Genomic DNA, 11,098 nt, shown 5'->3' with positions numbered 1-11,098 from the left:
GAGGTTGAATCGATCATTAGAAGAAGAATTAGGCCAAAAATTAGGATACACTCTGGGCCATGGAAGAGAAGCAAATGAAAGGCTTTCATAAAAATTCTCGTAGAACTGATAATGAAGTTTTCACTCTGTACATGCCAGATCATGAACTAGTAACTGCACCCAATCTCCGAAAAAGTCCTAATTGTTTTGAACTTTCTATTTTTGAAATGGGATATTTACAGAATGCCCATGAATAGGATCAAACCTTATTCCATGGTATTTCCATGAGATTCTTCTTTCTTATTCTTAAGCAAGCCCCCGAGAGGGCTTAGTTGATCCATGATTGATGTTTCAACTTTTTTTTTTTCTTTTTCGTTTGTTTCGATAAACATATCTATCAATTCCGATTCTTTATTTTTCTATCGATTCTTTTCCGATCGAGATGTACGGGTCCATGGATCTATGTGTCTATATAGATTCTTTTTCATGGATTAACGAAAATGTACAAAAGCTCTATGGGCCTCTGCCATTCTATGAGTCTCTTCCTTTTTGCGTATGTATTATTTTTAAAACTTAATATATTGTTTTTATATCCATAAATATCGAGGTCGACATTATCTATTAGAAGGTTTTCCAAAATCTTTTCTACTAAATTCTTAAGGTGCACGTTATTTCCACGATATAAGGTTGTCCCATTGATTAATTTCCCTTGAAATAAAATAAGGACACATAATAATTTCCAAAGTTTTAACAATTACTAAAAAAATTATTTTGTAAAACAAATTCTACATTGACATTAAGATAGTTTGCAATAATAAATTTATCTTCATATAACAGTCTTAATAATTTAAGATTCTTGTACTGATAACTTTAGATGTTACTTGCTCACTTTATAATATAGGAATATTTTCACATCAGAGTTGTAATGCATAAATCTTCATTGCAATAAATAAGATAAAGCTAAATTCATTTCTGTTGTGGGACCTTTTTTATAAAAAAAAAAATCCAAAATAGATGTAAGAATTATAATTTAATATTAACAATTGCCTAATTGGTAAATGTGCTTTCAAATTATAAATGACTAAAAACATAAATATGTTAAACATTTTATTCTATATTAATGATAACGTTGAAAGTAATTTTCGGTGTACGAAGAAAATTGACATATAAAAAATGTTATCCAATAGCCTTAACTTGCATAATCATTTATAGATTCCTCGCAAATTGCTCCCAAGTCGCCCCATCAATTTTCAATCTCGAAATTAAATGGATAATTTTACTTTTGAATAACATGCAATATTATCAATGATATATAAATTTTAAAATATCGTGATAATTAATATTTACCCGGATAATATCCAAGTCTTAATTTTGAATTATAGCGATAAAATAGATATGAATTCAAGTTGTTTAATATAATCATCACTAAAGCCGTGTTATATCTCTCACCGCACCGTTAAATCTATGAAGTATATTCGAAATTTAGAATTTGTGAATTAAGTATATTCAAAAATTAATTCACAACTTTTAATTTTCACCTCACCATTAAATTTAAAAGCTGTGAATTAATTTTTTAATATAAATGTAAACATTCTTTTTCAAATATAATTTCTAGTAAAAGTTGTGAAGCTCTCGTTTAAAAACGAATAAAGTTTCAAAAAAAATTACGAGAAATTTAAGTGGCAAATCGAATAACGTAACTACTTATTCCGCTAAAGCTTTAAAATAAATGTGCAAAAAAAGTATAGTTTATAAGGAAAAAGTTTATATAAAATGTCAAACTTGTACGTTGAGGTAAACAGCATTTCAAAAGTCCTCAAAAGGGTGTGTCAATGTTGAAAAAACCACCCAACCCATTGATCATCTCGACCGCAAGATGATAGATATGGAAAAAACCAAAAAAAAATATGAAAGTCGTAAAAATAGTACATTTTGTAACAAGTTATTTTTTATCGTCTATTTTTAAGATGTTCAAGTGTTTATAGATCTATTCAATCTATATTATTTTTAGAATTTTTAATTTCCATACCCAAGATGTTTTTGTTTAATCAAAATGTCATTCACAACTCTAACGAGGTCAGGAGTGCTTCCCTAGGGTATCATGGCCTTATTAGAGCCATGATGCACTATCAAAGCCTTAATGGGACCGTGATGCCCAAGGCAATTTGAATGCACCCGAGGGTACACCCACAAGGGGACCTTGGACATAGTGTCCCTATTAGGGCCATGATGGTGCATCACGATTGTAATAGGGCTGCGATGTCAAGGGAAAGCCTACAAGGGGAATCCTTAGGCATCATGGCTCTATTAGGGCAAGGTATTCTAGGTTCAAAGCAAAGTGGTGGGTATTAAAATATTTTTTTTTAAAAAAAATTGATTATCATCCTCATCATCAAAGCCTTATCCCAATTATTTAGGATTTGTTTCATAAGTCATGCTCAATAAAACCTACTTCTATATATGTCCACATATATGTCCACATATATTTTCTCACTACTTCTATATATGTCTATTTAAGTTTTCCCCTTGCCCTTTTAAAGTCATCTACTAAAACCAAATTGCACATCATAACTGGTGTTGAATTGGATCTACATTGTACATGGTCTACCAATCTAAGTCCATTTTCCCTCATCTTATTATTCATTAAAGCCACACATAAGTTTTTTCAGATGTATTCATTTCGAATTTTATTGTTTCTTGTCACTCATCCATTTCAACATTCTCATCTCAATTATACTCATCATATGAGTATATTATTTCTTAATCATCCAATAGTTCATCCATGAAACAAATCTAATATGTCCTATAGATCGGTATATGCGGCAATTACATAAATCTCTAGATATATATCTCTACAGTACGTGCATCCCTAGTTTTTAAACAAATTATATTGTTTTAATAACTAACCAATAAAGTAGTAGTAAAATTTTGATATTTATTGGGTATAAAGATATTTTTTATGATTTCTCTTATATAAAACCTGAAAGGATGGGGGCATTCTGATTCTTATAGATAAATTGGCATAGGTTGGACTTTTGTCATTTTAAGTTGAAAAAGTGACGAATAAAGTAGTCCTAGGAAAAGGCTTTTTGGGCATTTTCGTCCTTTGTTTTTCCACCTAAAAGTTTCCCGGAGGATCTCCAGAACATGCTGATCTGGACCGGTGTCTTTACCGACACGTGGCATGCAAAGAGGCTAGGAACATGTTTTTGATCGACGGTTACAGTTCAGCAAGACGCTAGTCCTCGAAAAATCGGAACCCTTAATTTGTTTCATCTCTAAGCTTGTTATAAATTGGAAAACTTGTTTCGTTAAGACTTCCATAAATACTCCAATAAAAAGTACATCGTTTTTTATGAGGTTCACAAAATGTCGAGTTGGACAAGAATCAGTCGATTCAGATCAAGAATCTTCAGGACGAATTAGTTTTTGGTAAATATCTTTCCCCCATAACACAGTCGGTTCAAACTGATTCTCTAATAGAAACAATCAAAGAAACGAACACAAATGGCCCTACTTCTAAAAAAAAAATTGAAAATTTTTAAGGACCGGTTCTGTAATGTAGAATGTAATCAAATCAGAAATCCAGAGAAGTGATTTAGATGATTGTTTCTGTTTTCCAAGACCTTAGTTTCCATATAAGATTAATGCCTTATATAATTTTTATTTATTTTTACTAATGTATCTAATCATTTATTGCTTTCGAAGAGTGATTTTGTAGTCTGTAGAAAAGAAATATATGTGATAAAGGATTGGTCGTATATGTCGTCAAATTATAATTATGAGAATATAAGCCATTCTATAATAAGAAACTTACAGGTAATTCCTAGAAGAAAATTATGATCCAAAATCAATGTCTAACGAGTTTTACGATGTATATTGTAATATTAATATAGATTTATTTTCAAAAAACTATCAGTAAAATGGTCAAGCCGTTACCTGAACAAATATTAAGTAATGTTGTTCCTTCTATAAGTTTGCAAACTTAAAATGTAAAATTAAGGTACACCTCAAAAATTCATGAAAAAATGTCGTTTTGATGTTGGAAAATCCCTTGAATGATCATCTCAACATCGAATTATATGAAGGGAAAGGTTTCTATACTTCCTATACAGCATAGAAGATCTATGCTTCCCCCCCCTACCATCTATCACTGTTTGATCCTAGATCCTATGTCGTCAAGTATTTTATTTTTAGGTTTTTTTATACAAATTGTATGACTAATTTAGTATGTGTCATCTTCTCATTGGGGCGCACCTATAAAAATTATTAAAAGTACTTTTTTGATAAAAATATAATAACCAAAATACCCCTCAAAGCTTTCAGAGGTATTTTGGTCATTTTATTTTATTGAATATATATTTTTTATATTGTTCGCTAGTGCGAGTTTAATGGGGGATTGGACATCCAAAATTTGGTGTCAAAATAGTTTATAGAAAAAAATTAAAAATAAAATAGTATAAAGGCGTGACATTGTGATTGGGGCAATCTTAGCCCTCCATTCAAAATGGACGGTTGGATAAGGGGAAGTATACAAGTTTTATATTATAGGGGAAGCATAGAAAGCTTGCCCATATATGAATATGAAAAAAAGAAAAAAGATTTCGGATCCAAAAGGCATTGCATCTTGCAACATATTATTTGGACCTCTCGTTTTTAGAGTTTTGATGTGTTTATAGATTTTTTCGATTTGAACCATTTTTAGAGTTTAAAATTTTATAATTAGATATGAAAATAGATTCTCATATCATCCTAATAATTTTTTTTACTCCAAAATGACATGTTACAATAAAATTTGACGGTGCACCTTGATTTGATTGTTTAAAATTGCAACCTTATATATAAATCACACTCTTTAAAAGCCCCTTTCATTTAATTATCATTTGGATAATCTTATTGGAAAGATGCACAAGTTGCCCTTTGTTTTCTCTTGGTAACAATGAAGAAGTGAGTAGTGATTTTACTCACTTAAAGTCACATATTAAGCAATGGTTTAAATATTATTCTTGTTATAAGTTCCATTCCTGAAATATAATTTTTACATGCCAACTAATACAATTTGCTTATTTGGCCCCACTTGAATGTTTTTTTGGCTATAGCACAAGCCGTAGAAAACCACCAAAAAAAATGTCCTTGTTTAAGCACCTCATTTCCTAAATGCTATTTGTTTAGGAAAATAAGCATTCAATAGAAATTGGTGGATCATTTTAGCAATTATGTCCTAAAAAATAACCTCAGGTGAAGTGGTAACTCTGTTTACGCCAAGACTCTAAAGAGGTAGTACTTCAAAATAAATTTTTTTGAACTTTGTGGCACACCTCAGCTTTCAGATTTCACATCGGATGATTTTAAGTAATTGTAAATAGTCTCATTGTATACAATACCATTAGAAAAATAAATTGATGGATCATTTTAACAATTATGTCCTCAAAAATAAAAAATAAATCATTCATATGAAGAAATGTGCCATGTCTTAATAATTTATTTTTTAAAGAGATTGTACATAATTATATCATTTACCTTTGATACAAGGGGCTTACAATTACTTACAATCATCCGATATGAAATCTGATAGCTTGGATGTGACACAAATTCAAAAAAATTTATTTTGAAGTTTGAGCTTGGTCAATAGAATAAATGCAGTAATCTAATTTCACATCAAATGGTCAAGATTAATTGTGACCTCCTTATACCAAAGAGATAGGTCTCGTTGAATAAATACAAAGTTCAAAAAGAAAAAAAAAAACTTCAAACTTCGTGATTCATCACAAACCATCCAAATTAACATTTAATGTGTATGAATGATTGTGACCTCCATATAAAATAAATAAATAGTTTTTATGACAATCCCTTATGTTATTGGAGGGTGATAATAAAAATATCATATGAATTTTCATCCATTATATTTCTTGAAACGATTTTCAAATCAGTCCCAATATTCATATATTTCAGTCAATGCAACTCCCAAAACGGGGGTCTGATTGTGATTTGCCCTCCTTGGCTCACACGATTCCCAGTCAGCTATAAATTATGAAGATTTTTTTCAGAAAAAGTAACTGGCGATGAAATGGGTGGTTTTGGGTTTCCTTAAATTTAAATCGCCCACCTACGGGTCCTCATCCCAGCCGTTTGATTTCTAATCAGATCAGCAAATTCTCAATCGTTCATTAAACATAACAATGATACCTTGGAGGACATGAAAGATCATGGCAAATTTCCATAGCTTTCTAAGAGGAGATGAGTGGTTGATGTCACACCCAAATATTGCACATATACATACATATCATTGTCGTCGAAGTGTTTTTCTAATTAATTGGGGTCAACTAGTTGGGAAAACATTTTTGATAACAATGATGGTATATATGTGTGTGGTATGTGTGATTGTGACAACACACACATACACACACACACACACACACACACACACATATATATATATATATATATATATATATATATATATATATAAATGTCTTAAAAAAGTCTATAGGCGAAGTGCTACAGTTTTTCGCCCCCATCACGAACATGCTATGTTCCTAACGGTTTTGCCTAAAAACCGCCACGGACCTATGGGAGCCGTGGTGGTCCTCCCATATTTTTTGCTTGAAAATTACATGAAAAACATCCCGTCATGAATTGCTTTGTCCGTGATGGACCGCCACGGATATGCTAAGTCAGTGATGGACCGCCACAGATATGTTAAGTTCATGACGGTCTTTAATCCACGTTGTCCAAAAAAATAGGACGGCGTCGAGCCTAAACTTCACAACCTTTTAAATTACAAAAGTTAAAGATAGAAAAAGTTGTGTAGGGTGGATTTATTAATTTTGTTTTCTATTTTTTAAATAAAGTTACTTTTGTGGGACAAAATTGTAAATATTATTGCATGAAAAATGGTATTTTTGTCATCTCTATAAAGGGTAAAATTGAAATTTTAACTAAAAGTACTCTACAAATAAAGTTCAATACATTAACTTCCAAAACGCCATTGTACTTTTGTAAAAATTTTAAATTTATCCTTGCTTAATGGTATTTAAATAATTTTTTAATGAAAAAGTAATGATTGTTTTAATAAATACATCCATCACAACCCTTTCTAATTTGAACCTTTGTATATTGGGTTGTTAACTCTAGACATACTCTTATTTATATATATATATATATATATATATATATATATATATATATATATATATAAGTGAAAGAAACCTCCATAGTATTTGGAGGGGTCATCATTCGTTGAAATGATAGAAGAGATTGGAACTCGTCATTTAAATTTTGGAGAGTCCCACTCTGTCCTTGTCCATCATCTGAATGGACGGCGATGCTCTCATTCTGAGTTTCCTTCATGGGCCTTCTATGTGGAAAATGTTTAGCTTTTTTGGGACAGAGTGAGGGAAGAGAGGATTCTTGAAAGGGAGAGATAACGATGGCAAACTAAAACGGGTGCAGTCGGCATACAGACGCCTTCGTTGGTGTAGAGGTAGTACCCTTCAAATTTTCTCATGGTGTATAATTTTGATGTAAAATGTTGTTAGGATTATCTCAAAATCTATTTTTATATCTAATTATAAAATTTTAAATTTAAAAAATAGTTAAAATCAAGTAGATCTATAAACATATGAAAATCTTGAAAATGGACGGTGTAGATAATATATTATAAAATGCACATCATAAGGTAGCATCCTTATATAAACTTTTTCCAACTAAAAAATATCAAAAGGGATTCATTGTAGAGTGGCACATAAAAGTTGTCTTTTCGGTTTTGTGATATGCGAAATAAAAATCGAAAAAAGTCTCAAATATTCAATCTATTTATAATAGGAGAAGTTTCAAATATTCAATCGCATTCGGTCACCAATGTCCATCTTTAAGATGGGCGTGGTAAAAAACTCATTGGGTTTATAGATGTAGAATTGTTTTTTTTAAAAAATCACATTTTAAATATAAACAATGTTATTTATTTTTCATGTTCATGATCATCTTACCCTAGATCATGAATCCTTAGATTTTTAGATTAAAAATCTACTTTTAAGATGGTTTAGTCAGGGGTCCACATATGTACAGTATGAGTCGGCTGACATAGAAACGCATCCTTTATAATAGCCAACGGCAACGGAACGCGTGGCATAATGGCATTCATCTATGAGGATCCCAAAGTTTTAAATTGGGAGATATTAGGAGTAAATGAGTGGATGTGAATTGAGAAAGAAAATAGAAAAAAGTTTTAAAGGCTTTGACAATTGAAAATAACATTAAAAGAACAAAAATATCATTAAGCTTCATAAAGGATTTACACCCTTATTGTTCTTGTTCAATAGTGAAAAGATGTATGGAGACTTATGACTTCATTAAAGATAATAGTTATTGATAGAGTGGAATGACGGATCAAAATTTTGTATAACCAATGTCAAATAATTTGAAAAAAAAACTCTGATGATGATGATGATGATTTATTCTTTGTCAATAATAAAGATGCAAACCATCACATGTACCAATTACTTCTCACTCAGTAATATAGATGTAAGCCATCGCATGTATCAACTACTATTCTTTGGGGAACTAACAACTTGAAGAATAGGTCACAATCTCCCACAAACCACTCAAACTTGAGGCTATGCATTTTTTGGCATACGAGATGTCTAAATGATACTCCATATGTATTCCTACTTTCAATCTATTATTTTATAGCTCAAAAAATGATGCAGATTTAATAACATGAAGAGGAATAAATGAAACCGTGATAAATGATCCAAAATCAAATTTAAAAATAATCTATATTTAAACCTGGAAATCTATTTTTTCTAAATTCATAATAGTGGTGCTAGAGATTATTCAGATGTAAAATTTGATTTTGGAATCCAATATTGATAATGACATAGATCTCATCTGAAAAGGAGCTAAGTAATGCACAGGGAGGAACTATACCCATTAGGGGTATGGTAGTCATTTTACGGAATACTTTGACAGGGTGATTTATCTGGTCAGATCCTTTAGACGAGTTAGAAGAGGGCGAGAGCACAGTATATATTTACTCTCGCACTCATAATACTGACTTGGGTGAGTTTTTTAATATCCAATTTTGGGGTTCACTTAATAATCACTAGATAATTATTTAAAAAATACTTTTTATATTCATTTTTCTAAGTGCAAATCATTTTTTTTAAACTCTTAGATATTATATTCTCAAAATTAGACCGTTGCTATTGAATATTGGGACATTATTTTGTTCAAGTGTATAGAGAGTGCAATTACTATTTTTTTTTAAAAATTGTTGATATTAGTTAATGCGTTGAATTGATCATATTTCCAAGTTTTGGGGGTCCTATACTTAATCCTAAATTAGGTTTACTTGAGAGAGTAAATACATAACATACTCCTATAGGAGCATAAAACTTTATGCCAAAACTTCTGTCGTCTAATTGAAAAAGTTACAAAAGGTTGCAAACTTATGATACAAAAGCAACACACCCCTAAAAAATTAAGTTGAAAAGAGCGTTTTGAAGTTGGAAAACTTTCAAAGTGAGACCTCAACACATGGATATAAAGAAAATAAATTTTAAGCCTTAAAAATCAGAATGAATTACCCAAAAAAATCTCTAAAAATAGTATATAAAGAAAATAAATTTTAAGCCTTAAAAATCAGAATGAATTACCCAAAAAAATCTTTAAAAATAGTATATTTTATAACAAGTTATCTAGGCTATTTATTTTCAAGATATTTTAATATTTATAGATCTACTAGATCTCATCATTTTTAGAATTTTAAGATTCATAATTAGAGTTAATTATGAATTTTGATCTACATAATCTAACAAAATTTAGAGATACTCTTTTCTTGTTCGGTATAAAGTGAGAATCTTATAAAAACCCAACCCATGAAAAATGATCTTATAAGACTTTTTTTCACGCATGTATGTAAGATCTTCAAAAGATCATCATTAAACTTGACACGGATCTATAGAAAAATCAAATCCCACGTGTATGTGATAATTGTTTTAGAGATCCATACCAATTTTAATGATAATCCTTTGAGTTCTATATTTATGGGTGGTCTTAAAATCGTTACTCCATAATAAATATATAAAAAATGGCCCATTTGAAAATAAACCTTGAATATGAAATTGTAGAGGTACCCCCCACGCCTTCATGATATATCAAAGCTTCCCATCAAAACGGCACCATGCCATGTTTCCTATATTACCCCCAACATTCCCAGAAAATGACAGTCAGCCCTAATTAATTTGCAATAACCGAGATAAAAGTAGAAAACCCAATTTAGTAATCTAATATCCAATAAAACTTGGCCACGTCTACTATACTTCCTCGGGAGTATAATTTATTTCTAAACTCTCTCCTTAGGAAGGTTTTGGATTTAAGATTTTGCGAACTACTTATTAGATGATTAATCTCATAAAAAAATAAAAACAATTGAGTTTTTTAATATTTAAATCTCATTGTTTAACAATCAAATAGTCCTATTCAATATCAGGATATATATATATATTTTAAGTGTATAGAGGTAGGGGTGGTAATGGATCTAGGTATGATTCTAAATATTGGATTAAGCAAATCGTGTCTTTTTGGACTTGAATACTATTTGGGTTTAGGTTTAGGTCTAATAATATTTTTCGTGTCCTAATATAAAATATAATTAAATAATTTTATTGGGACCCGACCCAATCACGAATTTATTTTTAAGGTTAATCTGTGGATTGAGGAGATTACATCTCCAAAAAATGAGTGCTAAATAAAATTTTATCTAAAAAGAGTAAACAGACATTCTACTCCTGCGGGAGTAGAATATCTTTTGACAAAACTTGGACTTCTCGCTGGCCGCACCCAAAAACTCGGCGATGAACCTTTATTCGGGTCCCACTTATAGTTTCGGACAAATTTCGGGACGGAGGTAATTTCAAATGTTTTCCCGTTTTTCAATTACGGGGAAACGAAATTTTGTCTCAAAATCTCCAGAAATTTTCAATACAATGTGAAAATCCCTTACTGAAAAATTTGAAACATTAGAAAATGTTTCGTTAGGATGCGGGGGGACCGAAATTTCGTTTCGAAATCTACTGAGATTTTGAGGCGCGCGAGGCGGGAGGCCATGTGGTGTGCG

This window comes from Amborella trichopoda, chromosome 5 (assembly GCF_054954075.1).
Source record: "Amborella trichopoda isolate Santa Cruz 75 chromosome 5, AtrichopodaSantaCruz75HAP2 v2.0, whole genome shotgun sequence".
NCBI classification, from domain to species: domain Eukaryota; kingdom Viridiplantae; phylum Streptophyta; class Magnoliopsida; order Amborellales; family Amborellaceae; genus Amborella; species Amborella trichopoda.
Note: the sequence above shows the minus strand (reverse complement) of the source record.